The sequence below is a fragment of the Rattus norvegicus genome, chromosome 8 (genome assembly GCF_036323735.1).
Source record: "Rattus norvegicus strain BN/NHsdMcwi chromosome 8, GRCr8, whole genome shotgun sequence".
In the NCBI taxonomy this organism is placed as follows: Eukaryota; Metazoa; Chordata; class Mammalia; order Rodentia; family Muridae; genus Rattus; species Rattus norvegicus.
In genome coordinates this window covers 102090014-102107092 of record NC_086026.1, presented here as the reverse complement: position 1 = coordinate 102107092, position 17079 = coordinate 102090014, and the positions used below count along the sequence as shown (strand labels likewise).

Here is a 17079-nt window from a genome sequence, read left to right as displayed (position 1 = left end):
ATGTATTTACAGTGCAAGCTGAGAATTCCTAGCACACAAGCTGTTATGTATTAAACCGGAGCTGCACCTGTTCTCTTCACACTTGTGTCACGCTTTGGGGACCAAGAAGCAGATGGGGGCTGCCATCTTGTTGTGAGGTATTATTCTCTCCTGGCTACTGGTACTTGGATATTGCTGATCATGTCAATGAAACAATCTTGCATCTGCACAATTGGCTCAGGGGAAATATCTGCAATTCTATCACTGAGAAAGGTTTTAGAAGTCTGAATGTAATTAGCTGCTGGTTCCTGTTCAGCTGCTAATGTATGTGGCTTCTACAGGCATCATGGAGGAAGATTTTACATCTGAATCTTAAAAAGAAAGAGCGAGAGTAGGGGAAGGAAGTAAGAGAAAAAGAAAGAGAAAGAGACAGAGAGAAGAGAGGAGAGAGACAGAGACAGACAGAGAGAGAGAGAGAGAGAGAGAGAGAGAGAGAGAGAAGAGAGAGAGAAGAGAGAAGAGAGATTTGTTATAACATTGGATATAGAGAAAAATCTTCCCTGACTAGAAATTCCATTTTCACTCTAGTCTACCTGGCAATTTTCTGACATGAAGCCAACCTGGACACATCTGTCCTCATGGAGCCGTCGTTCTGTTGATCTAGATGTTGTCACACTTGATCTCCTAAGTTAAGCTGGAAACCATGCCAAGAGCTATCTCACTATCTTTCTGAAGCAAACCACTCACTCCGTGGTTTGATTTAAAGGATTATCAAAAGTACATCTTGTTCCTACGTGCTCCCTTTTATTGATAATGGCAGGTACCCAGTCACTCTGCTCCTTGAATTATTATTGTGCATTGCTGACATACATTGTTTTACAAAGTGAAAGTTTGAAGCATCCCTTGTCATATATTTAATTAGTACATTTCATGACAATAGTCCCTAAAGATGATGATTCTCTTACATAGGTGGCTAAAGTCAATTGAACATTCTGGAAAAGATTCAACAATTATTTACTTATTTATTTATGGGTTTGTTTTTGTGCAGGGGTGTTTTTCTTGTACCAGGTACATAATATGCATGTACAGGCCAGAAGAGGAGACTAGATCCCCTGAGACCCAAGTTAATGATGGGTGTGAACCACCATGTGTATGCTTAGAAATAAACATGAGTTTTCAAAAAGGGCTCATAACTACTGGGCTATCTCTGCAGCCCCAGATTCAGTACTAAGTACTGTGAATATCATCTTCACAACTTGAGATATAGCTCAGGAATAGGTAAGTCACCAAGAATGAATAAAGCCCTGTATTTAATTCTGAGTAAAGCCAGGAAGTGCAGAAAGAATGAGCACTTATGACTCATGACGAGAGATCCATGCATCCGCACCCACAGGACGTTGGAAGGAGTTGATTCTAACAGTCACAGATGATGCTGGCAGGAGTTCATTACTTTTACAGAAGCGACTTTGGAGGTTGTGGAAACAGCAAGAGAGTCTGAATTGGAAGACGGGGCCAAATTGTACAACAGAAGTGATAAGACTTCAATAAGTGAAGAGCTGCTTGTTGAAAATGAGCAAAGGAAGTGGTTCTTGGAAATGGAGCTGAACCAAAGAACCTGGAAACAATGTTGAACTGAGGAACTGAGCTATTTCAGATGTCATGCAAATTTATCAACTTAGGCAGCAGCAAGGTTGAAAAGGATTGGCTCCAATTTGGAAAGACATTTCTCTCTGTATAACATGCAGCCACATAGCATCATCACCTACTATATTGAAATCTTTGATAAAAGAAAGTCAATGGATACAGCCTATTTTATTGTTTTATGTACAGAATTTGACACTGGATTTTAGCAAATTACCTGACAGCAGATTTAACAAGGCAAGTTCCACCAGCAGTGCAAAAAAGCATAGCTCCCTGAGGGCCCCGAGGGGTTCAGGGGCTCCGCAGACAGTGGTCTACCATGAATGGAACTCTTTGATTGTATGAATCACATAACTCATAGGACTGTTTATTGTAACACCTGCTATTTTTAATGTTTAAAAACTGGATGGGACCTCCAAACTTACCTGTCACCACTCTGATGGTAAATTTTATTTATCAATTTGTTAAGGCCATGGGACAAACACATAATTGAACTCATTAAGTGTTGCACTGAGCATGTCTTTGGGGTGTTTCTAAATGACCTTAACCTTCTTGCCTTCAGCTCGAGCGAAGCAGACCAAGCTCTCTACTGGAGCTGGGCCTCACTGAGCTTCAGCTTTAGATGAACAGAAAAAAATGCTGATCCCCTATCCCCACCCAGTAAGAGTCCTGCCTGTGTGGTCAATGTGCTTGACAAGCACCACTTAACTTTTAACTTTATTTTTTGAGAATTTTATATATGTATACAATGAAATTCACATTTATCTTTATTTCCCAACTCTCCCATAGCTCTTGCAACATTCCACCCTCCCAACTTCATCTTTTTTTTCTAACATGCACCAATTAGGGCCGCCCGTGTGTACGTGGATATGGAACCATTTTCCCTGGAGCCTCGGAAACCTCCAACTAGTCACATCCTCAATAAAGAATGATTGTCCCTCCCCAGAAACTATCCACTGGCAATCACTCAGTGTGTAACGGAGCCCTGAGATCATCTACTCCATCATTGCTGGGATTTTGGCTAGCTTAATCTTATGTAGGTCTTATTCTTTACCCTCAAACTCTAACACCCCTTTGTCGGTCTCAAATTTGCCATTTGAACAAAAACTGCACGCCTTGACCCCCTACCCTTGATCATCACACCTTGACCATAGATCCCAGTGTCTGTCAATTTTCATAGTCAGGTTAGCCAGTTTCATACACTAATCATGTGTATCTGTGAATCTCACTTATTATTGCTTCTGTCTCTTTGTGTAATCCTAATACCGTTTATGTTTTCCTTCTGATCAGATTTTAATGGTTCTTCACAACAAAAACAACAACAGACCTTTCAGACACACAGAAAAAAATGTGGTGAGCTATCTAATATTAACTTCCTGGTCACCCAAGCAGAGCTAAGTATGGCTTCCATCTCATGGAGTGGGACTTAAATCAGATAATGGTTGGCTACTCCCACAAGCTTTGTGCTACCATTGCACCAGCACATTGTTCAAGTAGGTCAATTGTGTAGATCAAAGAGTTTATCGCTGGGTTAGTGTTTACTGTTCCTCTTTGGTAACTTGTAGAGTACTTTCAAGTAAAGGTTCTAGAGAGGCATTAGCTAGACTTCTACTAGTTCAATAAGTTGTGTAGGTATTGTCTTCAGCAATGGGATTTTGCCTTCATTATATGGAGAGTAACCAATAACTTAGAAAATAATCTAAGTTGTCTGAAAGTTCCTATAGGAACCCTCTGGTCAAGACTCTATTAGATGTAATACATTTTTATTATTGGAAGCTTCATTTGGTGAGGAGAGATGTTCACTTAAGGCTCTATCTCTCATTTGGTGATTTCATTTAGAACACAATGTACTTGTGTGTGTATGTATGTATATGTGTATATGTATGTATGTATGTATGTATGTATTTAAGTAGTTTGTAAGCTTGCATACAATCCCTTAGTTTTAGCTTTCATCCCCCTTTCTCTCCCTGTTCCTGCTTTATCTTCCCATTCCAACTCCTCCACCTCTCATCTTCTTAAACTATTCTATTTCCCCTTCCTAGGGATATCTACCTCTCTCCTAGTCCCTTACTATCTAACCTCTGTGGTTCTATGGTTTGTAGCTCACTTATAAATGGTTTATCAGCTAACATTCACATTGTCTTTCTGGGTCTGAGTTACTTCACTCAGGATGATTTTTCTAGTTATGTCCATTTGTCTATGAATTTCATCATTGCGTTTCTACAAGATTTCATTGTATAAATGTACAACATTTTCTTTATCCATTCATCTGTTGGCAGACTTCTAGGTTCTTTCCAACTTCTGCTATTATGAATAGGGCAGCAATGAACGTGGTTGGAACAACTGTATATGTAGGAGGATGAAGTGCCATTTAGGGCATATGTCCATGAGTGGTGTAGCTGGATCTTGAAGTGGATTGATTCTCATCTTTCTTATGAACCACCACACTGATTTCCTGTTGATGTAAAAGTGTGTAGCCTTACCAGCAATGGATGAGTATTTTCCTTACTACACTTCCTTGCCACCATGAGCTACCACCTGTTTTATTGATCTTGGCCATTCTGATTGGTGTCAGATGAAATCTCAAAGCAGTTATGATTTACATTTTCCTCATGACTAAGGATGCTAAATTTTTCTTTAAGTGCTTCACAGCCATTTAATTTCCTTCTTTTGAGAATTCTGTATAGATCTGTAACCCACTTTTAAACTAAATTGATCGTTTTCTTGCTGTTCAGTTTTTTTGGAGGAGATTCTTCATGTGTTTTGGATATTAGGCCTCTATCAGATGTGCAGTTGGGAAAATATTTTCCCATTGTAGAGCCTGCTGAATTTTCCAAATAATGGTGTCCTTTGCTGTAGAGAAGCTTTTAGATTCCATGAAATCCTATTTATGATGTGTTGTTGTTAGTTTTGGAAAGTCTTTTCTTGTGCCAACAATTTAAGGCAATTCCCCACTTTCTCTTCTCTTGGGATCAGTGTATCTGATTTAACGTTTAGGTCTTTGATTCACTTGGAGTTGAGCTTTGTGAAGGATGATTCTTCTATCTGCTGCCATCCAGTTCAACCAGCTCCATTTGTTGAAGATGCTGTCTTTTTTCCAGAGTGCATTTTTGGCTTAATTTTTTTTATCAAAAATAAGGCATCGACAGGTGTGTGAATTTATGTCTGAGTCTTCAATCTACTTCACTCATCCACATGTCTGTTTTTGTGCCAATACCATGGAGCAGTCCAGTTATCATTCAGAGATGTTTTAGCTATTCTTGTTTTTGTGTGTGTATGTGTTTCTCTATGAAGCTGAAATGTTTCTTTCCAGATATGAGAAAAATATTTTTGGAAGTCTGATGAAGATTGCATTAAATCTGCAGATTGCTTTCAATAGGGTGGCCCTTTGTACTATATTAATCTTACCAATCCATGAGTGTAGGGAATCTTTCCATCTGCTGATAGCTTCTTCAATTTCTTTCTTCAATGCCTTAACGTTTGAATCATACAAATCTTTCACTTTCTTGGTTTATTACCCAAGATATTTTATATTGTTAAAGCTATTTAGAAGGTCTTGTTTCCCTGATTTCTTTCTCAATTCCATTTGTCATTTTATATAGGGGATTTAGTGATTTTTTTTTCTGTTAAATTTGTTTCCTGCTACTTTACTGAAAGTGTTTATCAGCTTTTGGAGTTTCCAGGACAGGTTTTTTGTTTGTTTGTTTGTTTGTTTGTTTGTTTGTTTGGGGTTTTTGGTTTGTTTCTTTCTTTTTTGTTGTTTTTTTATTTGTTTGTTTTTTGTTTTTTGTTTTCCGGAGCTGAGGACTGAACCAGGGCCTTGCGTTTGCTAGGCAAGCGCTCTACCACTAAGCTAAATCCCCAACCCCTCCTGGACAGGTCTTATTAGCCAAATTCAACCATTAGCTGTGCATTGCTTTATAGTGGTTCTGAGACAATACTACCCCTTGCTTTTAGGCACAATTCAGCTCATTGTGATAATAGGACAGGCGTTCTTGTTTTCTCATTAGCTATTGTCTGAGAACAATTCACAGCTTCTAGAAGTAGCTACCATTTTGATTAGTTTTATACCTTCATTTTTCACTTCCAAATTCCCAATTATTTTGAGTTCGTTGGGAAAGTTGAGAATATCCTCATTGTAAGTCGTTAACACCTCCCCAGAACGTGGACTCTTGGTCTCCATTTGGCATGTGTCAGTGCATCTTTGCAGCCGTTAGTCTCAAATTCAGAGGTTGCAGGGGCCAAAACCCTGCCTTTTACAGCAAGGTAGAGTTATCTCAGCAGCCTTATCAGATATGTTCATGGAGAGTTGTATCTTTACAAAGGAAATTCATGTATTATGATTCTTTGGCAAAAAAAAAAAAGTAAGGCTCAGTGCATGAAACTGTCTCAGCCAACTTCATCTGAGGAATGTTTTATAAACTATGAATTCTTAAGTTGTTTAAGGCTCATTAGGCAATCTTCCAACAAGTGGACTTCCTGAGATTTTACATACTGCAGAAGAATTTGCTGACCTGAATGTACTGATCTTCCCCTCTAGTCTTGTATACGTCATTGTGAATATTTTTTTTTACACAGCTAGGTGAGCAAGATCACGAGCTGAGAGAGGGACGCAAGCTGCAGTGGATTCGATGCTTAACAGCTCGCAGCCCCTGAGCAGGCCTCTAACTAAGCCTGCAGAACATTCTAGCTACTCGTGTTTCTGCTCAATGAGCCTCTCAGACCTCTAACTACCTTTCTTAAGTAGAAAGAGGTCTTCTATTCACAGTACCACCTGGAGGCTTGGTGAAACTGCAGTTCTACTCCAGACTGACTGACCCAAAACCTTAACCTGAATAACAATTAAGAGGCATTGCTCTAAGAGAAGCTGTTGTTGAAAGACAGGTATTAGCATTTGGCATTTGGGAACTTCTTCAGAACCTTTAGGGTCTCCAGTGAAGATGTACTCAACCAACAGCTTTTGAGTGTGGCCTAAAATCTGTTTTTAAAAACACTTCAGATGATTCTGGAACTAACATATGAATGAATGGAGAATTCTAAAACATTTCATACTAGGGTTACTTTGATTTTTAAAACTTTCTGAGAACCCTAATATATTTCATCAATTAAATATATGTGTCTATGGGTAGGAAGTAGACATGCTTACTTCTAGGACACTGCAGATATTTCTAAGTGTCAATTTCAGCAGAATTTCTCTATGTATCCCTTCATATTGGAATTATGCAGTTGATATTAGCACTCCTTGGTCAGAGATATTGGCTTGAAAAGTCTGAGCAGCTAGATTGTTTTCACTTTCCAAAATCTTAGTATTTTGGTTATATTTTGGATTTTCTAGTTATTTTTCTCAATGTTTTGCCCAAATACCTGACACATAGTTCAGAATGACAGTGTGCCCCCCCATTTTACCTGTATGATTATGGACTTTTATAGAAGTCATTAGCATAATTACACTCCATTCTGACTTCCTTGAGTTGTAAACTAAGGATGTGGATTTTTAGCTTAAATAAAAGAAATCAAAAGGTACAAAAAGTAGAGTAAAGGAATGATAAGAAGAATAAATTCATAGATTAGCTCTTTGTTAATGTGAGAAAATACCTGATAGAAGCAACTTAATAAATAAGTGGTTTATTTTGGCACAAAATGAAAGAGTACAGTCCATCATGGTGTGGGGTGAGCTGAAGAAGCCCTGATAGAATACATGTTCAGACAAGGACCTATGCCTCGGACCCTAAGAAATTGGCAAAGCCTTCCTCTGGTCCCTATGGGCATGCTGACACAGCGAAGAGAAAGCTTCAGTCCTAACTTCCTCCTTTCATGTGTTTGTTATGGTATAATTAAAATATGCTTTCTTTTACTACACGTGGTGCCTCATGGTATATGTTAGACAATTTCATCTCAGTCAACAAAGCATCTCTTACCCACTAAGCTCCATCCCATATCACACTGCTGATGGCTACTCTCTGAGCCTAGCAACAATCTCTCTAACCATCTGGTTTCCAAGACAGGTTGCTACCATGCCAGACATACACATCCGAATTCCATGGCGGCCCAGTGTGTCTAGCCACCACGTACTCTCTTGAACTCAATTAAATCACCACATGAAAGAACACACAACACAATAACCTCTGATCCAATTGATAAGATATAATTGCCCACCTAGACATACAAAACCCTGTACACATCCATCCCTTAAGAATATTCATAACAACCTGTAAATGTGCAGAGAGGAATCAACATCAGCCTCCATGTTCTCCCAGCTGCTTCTCGTCTCCCTAGCTCCAGTCTCCTCCTCCTCCTCTCTAAAACTTTTCTCCCACCCATCCTTCCTTTTTGCCCAATGACAGGCCTCTTTCTATGTTGTACCTGTCTTCACCTGCATAGTGATATCATCCTACATGTGTTTCTAGCCTGAGATGGCTCCTCTCCTAAAATCTCCCAGAGATCAGGTAAAGCCACCTTCTGCTGTCCCTAATAAATGTGCCGATATTCTGAGTTGTTGCAGAGTTGAAGCCACTCCATCAAAGTGAGCATGGCCTATCCAAAGCAAGCTTTTCTGTATATCTCTGTCCTTTCTTCATCCCACCTTGCTCTATTCAGTTGTCTAGGACAAGGTGATACTGGACAGAGGATTGATGAAAAAATCATGGTGGTGGGAGTGAGGCGACTGTTCACATCATATCCTCCATCAGGAAGCAAAGAGAGTTGGATGCTCGTACTTAGCTCATTTCCTCCTTTTTATTCAGTACACGACCACAGCCCAAAGTGTGATACAATTCACATTTAGAATAGTTCTCACTTTAGTTAACCTAATGCAGATAATCCTTCATAAACATGTTTTACTCCTTAGCAATTCTAATTCCTGCCAAGTTGACAGTCAGTATTAACCATTACAAATCAGTCTTTATCAACAAAATCTGAATCTATCAGTTTTGAGCCAAAACCTTCCATGCTATCCCCAGAGACTCATGACTATCTCATAATGTAAAATGAATTTAGTCTAACTTCAAAACTATGGTCAGGCATCTTTTAATGGTGGACGTCTGACTAATCAAAGAATAATTTGCATTCCTTCAACATAGACTGGCATGTTCCAGAAAAATGGAGTAGGACCACAGCAAAGAAAAATTAGCCAAAGAAAAACCAGACTCGTAAAAGAAAATATCAAATCCTAGGATCCTAAGTTAAAGCTAAGGCTCATGATGACATCATCTTGGCTCTAAAAGACTTGAGTATTTCCTTCCAGCCTTTCTGCCTACAGAATGCTGAATGCACAGCATCTGTCTTAGATCATTCTACTTTATGCCTGCAGCTTTCCTCATAGACATCCTATTGAAGGGCTTTTCCTTGTCATTTAGGTTTCACCTTCAAAGTTTCATGCAATGGCTTCTCAGGGCCTGCCCAAGGGGACGCACACGCTGCTATAACCCCCTAATGCCCATTGAACCGTGATGGAAAAAGATGACTCCCTCAATCTTGCATCTTTTATACTTGCAAAACTAGTGTCATGTGGATGCTGTTGTCAAGTTCCAATGCAGCCCATCCTCTGTGTGCAACCCCCTTGAAAACTTTCCATCGATTGCTTTCAACTAGGAAGCAGCCTTTCCAGCAGCATCCTCCATCTACACTCTCTTGTTAAATGAATTTGAATTTTTACAAACTGAAAGCTTTACTGGGTGAGATCTTGCCCTCAGGAAGGCTTCCCTACTGTTTTGCACTTAGCAGGAGCTGTCACCCGAGCAACTGCTCTCTCTTTTTTTAGAATGTGCAAAGGTTGCAAGTTGCACAAACTTTTCTTTGAAAGCATGCATTTTTATATCTTTTTCCTACTTGTTCTTTTTCATGGGAGGCCTGAAAAAAAGTGATGAACAATAATTATGCTTCAGCCTGGATTCTTTTCCGTTTTGAAATATCTCCCACAAAACCCATTAACCTATCTCTTTTAAATTTCGCCCTATTCAATTTCTCAAGATACAAATAAATGTCCCTGGATTCTTTGTCAGTACATTACACAAATAACAAAGTCCATGTCTTCATAGCTCCTTGCTCCCTTCTGAAACCTCATGTACTGAGACTCCACTGTCCTCATTCGATTTTGCTAAACTTCCAGAAAAATGATCAATTAAGCTCTATTTGCAACGTCCAAAGAATTAACAAAGTTACCATTTAAAAATGTCATATACGGGGCTTGGGGATTTAGCTCAGTGATAGAGCGCTTGCTAGGCCCTGGGTTCGTTCCCCAGCTCCGAAAAAAAATAAAAAAGAGAAATGTCATATACATTTTTCACATCATTGACTCATCAAAAAATTTTTAAAATGTGAAGTAAAGGGGGCAAGTGGAAATCTTATATAATGTGTATATATATATATGTATATATATACATACATACATATATGTATACATACACACACATATATACATGTATGTATATATGTGTGTGTGTTTATGTGTGTGTTTGTGTGTATATGTGTGTATGTATACATATATATATATAGATATGTATGTATGTATGCATATATAATGTTTCCATATCAAAATGGTGCTAAAACAAACAACTGTAAAGGATTACTAACTTCTTTTTATTGTAACTCCACTGGAAAAAAGTTAATCATACTTTTCACTATTGAAGGAAAAGCATCACAGACTCAATAAAATTGTCATTTTAAATATTCTTCAAATAATTCCCTACTATGATTCAGAGAATCTCCAACATTTGTCGGGGTTTTATTTTTAAAAATGGAGCCACATTAGATAATATTTAACAGAAAATAATTCTGAAAATTTTGTAAAATTTTCCTCTTTCTCCTGCCTTAACTTTTGTTACTCTTAATACCTCCTGATATATTAATATTCTCCGGTTTTAGAAAAATCCTTCCCTTCCAAGTTTAAGATTACATTTAACATCAACTAAAAGGACAGTTTTCTCCCAGTTGCCAGCCAAGTGATTTAGAAACATCTAGAAGCAGTTCCTAAGAATTCAAAGCACATAGCATTAGTCCTGCTTTGAATGCTTAGTTCATTTTATATCTACAAATGTCCCCCTTCTGTCTAACATGGTGAAGAAGATAAGGAGAGAGAATTGGGTACCATACATATCCACTCTTTCACATGAAATTGTTGCATCTTCCTGGGCACATTCCACAGTAAGATTTAACTTGCAATTTTATATCCAGCATGCTTACTGATATTTGGGCAGTCTTGTACATTCCCAGTGCCCACGCAATTATGCATGTGCAACATATTTATAAACAAAGAAAAGGCAATAAATTCCAAACTATGTTTTGTTTTGTACCCATATCTGGAAATTTCATCTTACCCTGTCTATCTACCTATATACTTTCTACCTCAAATTGTACGTGTGGTAATTGATGTAGACGTAATCTTGGCCAAGTTAATTTCAGGAGTCACTGAAGTTTTGAGCATAAGATAGCTTCCCAAATTAGCAAGCAAAACACTATCTAAATTACTTTAGTTAAAACAGCACCTTTAGTAGTTTTATGTTTTAACTGAACCAACTGCCAGAGAATGTGGGAGTCACTGAACCAATACAGGAGCATTACCAATTAGCACTTTCACAATCTGTGAGCAATTTGGAAACTGGTCTACAAATGTAGAAAGAACACTAAGTATGCTTAAGAAAGTGCTGTTTAACAATCCCCAGAGTGCCTACTCTGCAGGTGTGGCTTATTACTGCCACATAGTAATGCTCGGTCACCTAGACCACAGAAGGTTGATCTTGCCTGTGAAAATCCTCACATTTATTGTTGTCAGTAAAAATTTGATTCATCTATATTAAGGAATATTGGTTAAGCACGGATGCATATAGGACTATTTACATAATGGATGTATCAGGGCCACAAACTGTTTCCTTTTATCGTGTAAGCAAATTACGGTTGGGTCTACTGCACTCTACATGTTCAGAGTCTACCCCAATCCCCACAACTCCAAAGAAGCATGGGTATAAAGACAACTCTGTCTAGCTTTAAGTTGGTAAGTTCTCAAAGTCATAGAACAGAAAGGCAACAAATCTGTTTGGTCTTGGAAGAAGACTGTAGGGATAGATGGGATGAGACTCAGTTGGTCTTGGAAGACAATGGTAGGCATAGATGGGATGAGACTCAGTTGGTCTTAGAAGAAGATCCTAGGCATAGATGGGATGAGTTTCAGTTGATCTTGGAAGAAGACCCTAGGGATAGATGGGATGAGGTTCGGTTGGTCTTGGAAGACAATGGTAGGCATAGATGGGATGAGGCTCAGTTGGTTTTGGAGGACAACAGTAGGGATAGGTGGGATGAGGTTCAGTTGGTCTTGGAAGAAGACCCTAGGGATAGATGGGATGAGGCTCAGTTGGTCTTGGAAGAAGACCCTAGGGATAGATGGGATGAGGCTAAGTTGGTTTTGGTGGACAACAGTAGGGATAGGTGGGATGAGACTCAGTTGATCTTGGAAGATGACAGTAGGGATAAATGACATGAGGCTCAGTAGCTCCCACGCAGCAGCCACTGTGAGCTTCTTCGTTCTGCTTGCACCCCTCACTTGAAGTAGCTTTGAAAGGAAGTTTTGTTGCCCTGAGTTCACAAATGAGGATTCTTTGCTTTGTCCTACAAGTTAGTTTATCAGCACACAGATGGAACACATTTTAATCCAGATGATATTAATATAATTAAACATTTTAAAGATAATTTTAATATGTACTAAAGTTACAAAATTTCTACTGTGAAAGGCTCTATCCTATGGTTAGGATGTTCCTCAATAGAGTATGTACTTAAACTGCTATGGAAAATGTTCTTCTTTTTTTTAAAGAGAATTAAATTGTTTATTGAATACACATGATAACGGATGACACAAGTTTCAATCCCATCTGTTATTTTATTTGATACCATTATTCAATTTTGATATTACATAGGGTGTGCAGACAACCATTTTATAACCAAATTGTGACCTGGCTTGGGTGGCCCTTTCAATGATGAAATCATTAAGTTACAACAGTAACTATCAGTTTAGCAACACCAAGGTTTTTGAAGATAATGACTTCTCCACTCAAGCAACCATAAATAAATTCCAAATGGAACTTGGAAGGAATTCCAACTTCACACTGTTGGGAAAATTTACCAAGATGGCTTCAGAGTAGACTAACTTTACACAGCGCATTAAAAAAACATAAAAAAGACACATTTATTCAGAGTCATGCTCAGACTTTTACATTTAGCAATCAACAGCAAGGGTGAAAAACGTCTACAGTAAAAGTCTTTGTTGAAATGCTTTCCACTTTCCACAGGACAGAAACTAAAATAATCTGTTATACAATTAGTCACAGATATAGTACTGGAGTTTTTGCTCACACACATGAGTATTGTCTAAAACATGTCTTCTTTTGCTAGGCCTGCCACCGCTGTGCTGAGTTCACAAATCGGTTGTAACCTCCTGTCACTTCTCTGGCTCTCCTCTCCTGGTAAGCTTTGTTTGCTGGCTGTAATAGGAACCTCCTGCCACTGCCATAGCTACTGCTGCTGTTGGAACCCCAGAGCCACCTTCGTTTCCTGGTTTAGCAAAGTACTGGCCTCCCACCATAAGGGCCAGAGCCCCTGCCTCCAAAGTTTCCTCCCTTTATCTGCCCAAAATTTGACAATTGTTGTAATTGCCAAAATCATTGTAGCTTATACCATCTCCAAAACTGATTTCATCATTGTCAAGTCCTTTATAGCCATTCCCACTGCCACCATATCCACCACCACCATGGCTGCCACAAAGTTACCATGACTACTGAAGTTCCCTCCTCAACCAAAATTGTCATTGCCATCAAAACTGCTTCCACAACCACCACCAAAGTTTCCAGAAATACTTCAACCTCTCTGACTGGATGAAGCAGTAGCCGTCTCTTGCTTCAAAACAGCCTTTCTTACTTCACAGTTGTGGCCATTCACAGTATGGTATTTCCGAATAACAATCTTATCCATAGTCATGGCCATCAGAGGTGACAAAAGCAAAGCCCCTCTTTTTTTCACTGCCTCTGTCAGTCATAATTTCAATCACCTCAATTTTCCCATACTGCTCAAAATAATCTCGTAGGTGATATTCTGCAGTGTCTTCTTTAATACCACCAACAAAGATCTTTTTCACAGTCAAGTGGACACCTTGTCTCTGAGAAACTTCTCTTGACACAGCTCTCTTAGGTTCCACAGCTCGTCCATCCACCTTGTGTGTTTTTGCACTCATGGCAGCATCCACTTCCTTCACAGTGGCATATGTGACAAACCCCCAAACCCTGGATCTCTTGCTGTTTGGATCTCTCATTACCACACAGTCAGTGAGTGTTCCCCATTGCTCAAAATGGTTCCTTAGATTCTCATTGGTTGCTTTGAAGCTCCGCTCTCTGATGGAGAGTTTCCACAGCTGTTCTGGCTCTTTGGAAGACTCTGACTTATACATGATGGCAAGGTGATGAGAACCTTCAGTGACGCTTCCTCAGCAGCATCAAAGAGCAGCCAAAACAAGGTATTCTGACTTGTCCAGTATTACACACATTTTATGGCTGAAGGTGCTGTGTACATAGTCATATTTTCCAATCCAATGGGAATTTGGGATGGGGGGTTAAATTTTCATGTAACGCTGCCCATTTTCATTGCTTTCTTTTTCCTACAACTTGAGGGACCTTTTTGCCGTTCAAAATAAATGTGCTGTTCTTTGACTGGAAATGCTAAACTCTAAACCACAATATGCTGTGGTTCAGAAGAGAAAGTGTGGAAGAACAGCCTAAATGGTAGTGTGTGTTTTCTTTGCATGCGAAAATGGAAATGTCATGTTGACCCGAAGAGTCTCAAATCCCAGTCCAAAACAGTCTTGAAACCTCTGTTTTTGTCGCGTCTTGTCCTGAGTTGACCTCAAAATGATGAAAGAAATCTCACCAATTAGTAACAGGAGATATTACAGATAATGCACTGAAGCAGGAAACAACCCCAGTACAATTTATAAACGTCCTCTGCAAGCTGTCCAGCAATGTATCAAATGTAATACTTGAAAACCATCCAGCCATTGCAAAAGCCAGTCTTAATTCTAGAAAATTTTCCAAGTGTTTTGACCAGGCAGATGCTGAAGCCGAGGCTCACTGAAAATGAGAGGGAGCAGAGTTTCCATCCAAAGATTCTAGAAAAGTTTCCAGGTTTGCAATATTTGAAATTCAACAATTAATCAAGATTCAATTGAGTGTTCCAGTTCTCAAAGGCTGTGTAAACAAAACAAAATTATTGTAAAGAAATAACCAACAATACTTCTTGAAGTTTAACTTCTGCCCGTCACATAAATTAGCAATCATATTTGTTAAATATTTCAAGACAGGATTATTCACAGTACAATTTTATAAGTTCTAAATATTTGCCACATCTGAAGTTATTGTGTGAAAACAGCACAGACTAAAAATACTTTGTTCACAAAAAATATAGCATATTTAAATAGACCACAATATGACAAATTCTATTTTGACTTTCACTGTCAAAATAATCAAATATCCTAGGTCATAAATGAAGTATATTGTTAACTTTATATTTTCATGTGATGGCATTATTTTTATAATTACCAGATTTAGAATATCATCATGAAAAAGGTGAAAACTCTAAATATACCCATTGCAAAGTGTATTGTTAATTTGTCACTCCTAAAAGGTCCTACTTGTTGATTTGTAAACAATACATGCCATATATGTATAAAACTCAATAAACTTGCAGGTGTGATGAGACACAAGTTAATAAATCTCTGGGAGGTCACGACTACTCTGGTCTACATAGTGAGGTCAACATCATCAGGCAAGGCTATATGGCAAGACCCTGTGTTGGTTTTAGAGAAAACATCCTATTCAGTTATACCTGTCTCTTAAGGGTTATCTGTATAGTATTTGTTATCTTATAGTCTTGAGGTTCAGAGACTCAGAAGTGAAGTCTTTTGGAAGTGGAAGTCCAAATCTACCGCTTCTTAACTCCTTTCATAAAACACCTTACCTTTCTATTCTCTGATATGAGAATATCAAAAGGCTGTGTTATGGCTCCTGTGAAAATTATTTTCCTTTAAAAGTGGTTTCACAATAAAATTTGTCTATAGCTCCACAAAGAAATCTCAGAGAACTTTATTTGTGACCCCACCTCACACTGGGTTATTCTGCATACTGTGTAGTCCTAGTGCACATAGAAATACTTCATTATGACTGTGTTGAAAGCTACGAGGATTTTTCATACAGTAAACAACAGAGATGACAAGAAAACCACAGAATGCACTGTTGCTGGCAGTAAAGAACACAAATTTTGTTTACATTTTCCCTCTAAGAACAGCTAGTGTAATCCTATTCCTGGGAGACTGACATTCTAATAGTTGCAGAAAGTATCAGCAAATACAGGCAAACTGAAACAACGGCCTGTGTTCTAGTTAACAACAATAAAATAAAGCTGGATAGCAACAGCAATAGAAACCACAGGTTGTATACAAACTCACGGGAATAAAATAACACACTATTGAACAATAATCATGAAATTATACAACTTATGAAAAATGTAATAAAATATACAATAATAAATTATATATACAATAAATTATAGACAACCAGGAAATTTAACAATAATCAGAAAGAAATAAAGGAGGGAATTTAAAATTTCTAGAATTAAATGAAAATAAAAATACAATATACTGAAATCTATAGAGCACAATGAAGGTTGTCCCAAGAGGAAAATGGATGGACTGAATACCTACATCAACAATATTGAGATCTGAAAATAATGATTTAAGGATGCTTTTAAAGACCTTTGAAACCAAGAATAAACAAACAATAAACTGGAAAAGGTAATTAAGACCATGGCTGAAATTAAGGAAGTAGAAATAAACAAAACAAAAACAACTCACAGTGAAATGAAGAGTTGGCTCTTTGTAATTATTAATGTATTAACAAACTGTAACCAAACTATCTAAAAGGAAGAGAGATAGTATCCAAATTAATTAAATTTGAGATAAAAGGAGAGACATTAAAAGAGGCACTGGGGAAATTTAGATAATCATCAGAATTCTAAAAAATGTATAATTTATCAATTGAGAATATTGTGAAATATATTTTGATTATATTTACCATCCTCCCTCAGCACCTCTCAGATCCACATCATTAAAGAAAATCAACTCACCCTTTTTATCTATCATTGCCAATAGTTCCTCAGCTCATGTAAGCTGTAGCCACTCTTCCCCCATGTTTTCAGTTTCTCTAGTTTGAGCTTACATAGGGCTTGTAAATGCTACCACAATCCCTATAAATTAATATGTGAAATTTCCCTGTTGTGTCCATAAAAGCGCTGTTTCCTTGGAGTTATCCACCACTTCTTTGTCTTATAATCTTTCCTCTCCCTCTTCCTCAAAAGAAAGTCTTGCTCTGGGTGGGAGTGCAATAGATAATTTCCATTTAGAATTGAGAACTCCATAGTCTTTTATATCTT

The 17079-nt window shown here is 38.1% G+C and overlaps 1 pseudogene; it reads right to left on the bottom strand.

The window, feature by feature from the left end:
- Positions 1-12478: 12478 nt before the first annotated feature.
- Hnrnpa1-ps8 (heterogeneous nuclear ribonucleoprotein A1, pseudogene 8) lies at positions 12479-16424 on the bottom strand (annotated as a pseudogene).
- Positions 16425-17079: the final 655 nt, after the last annotated feature.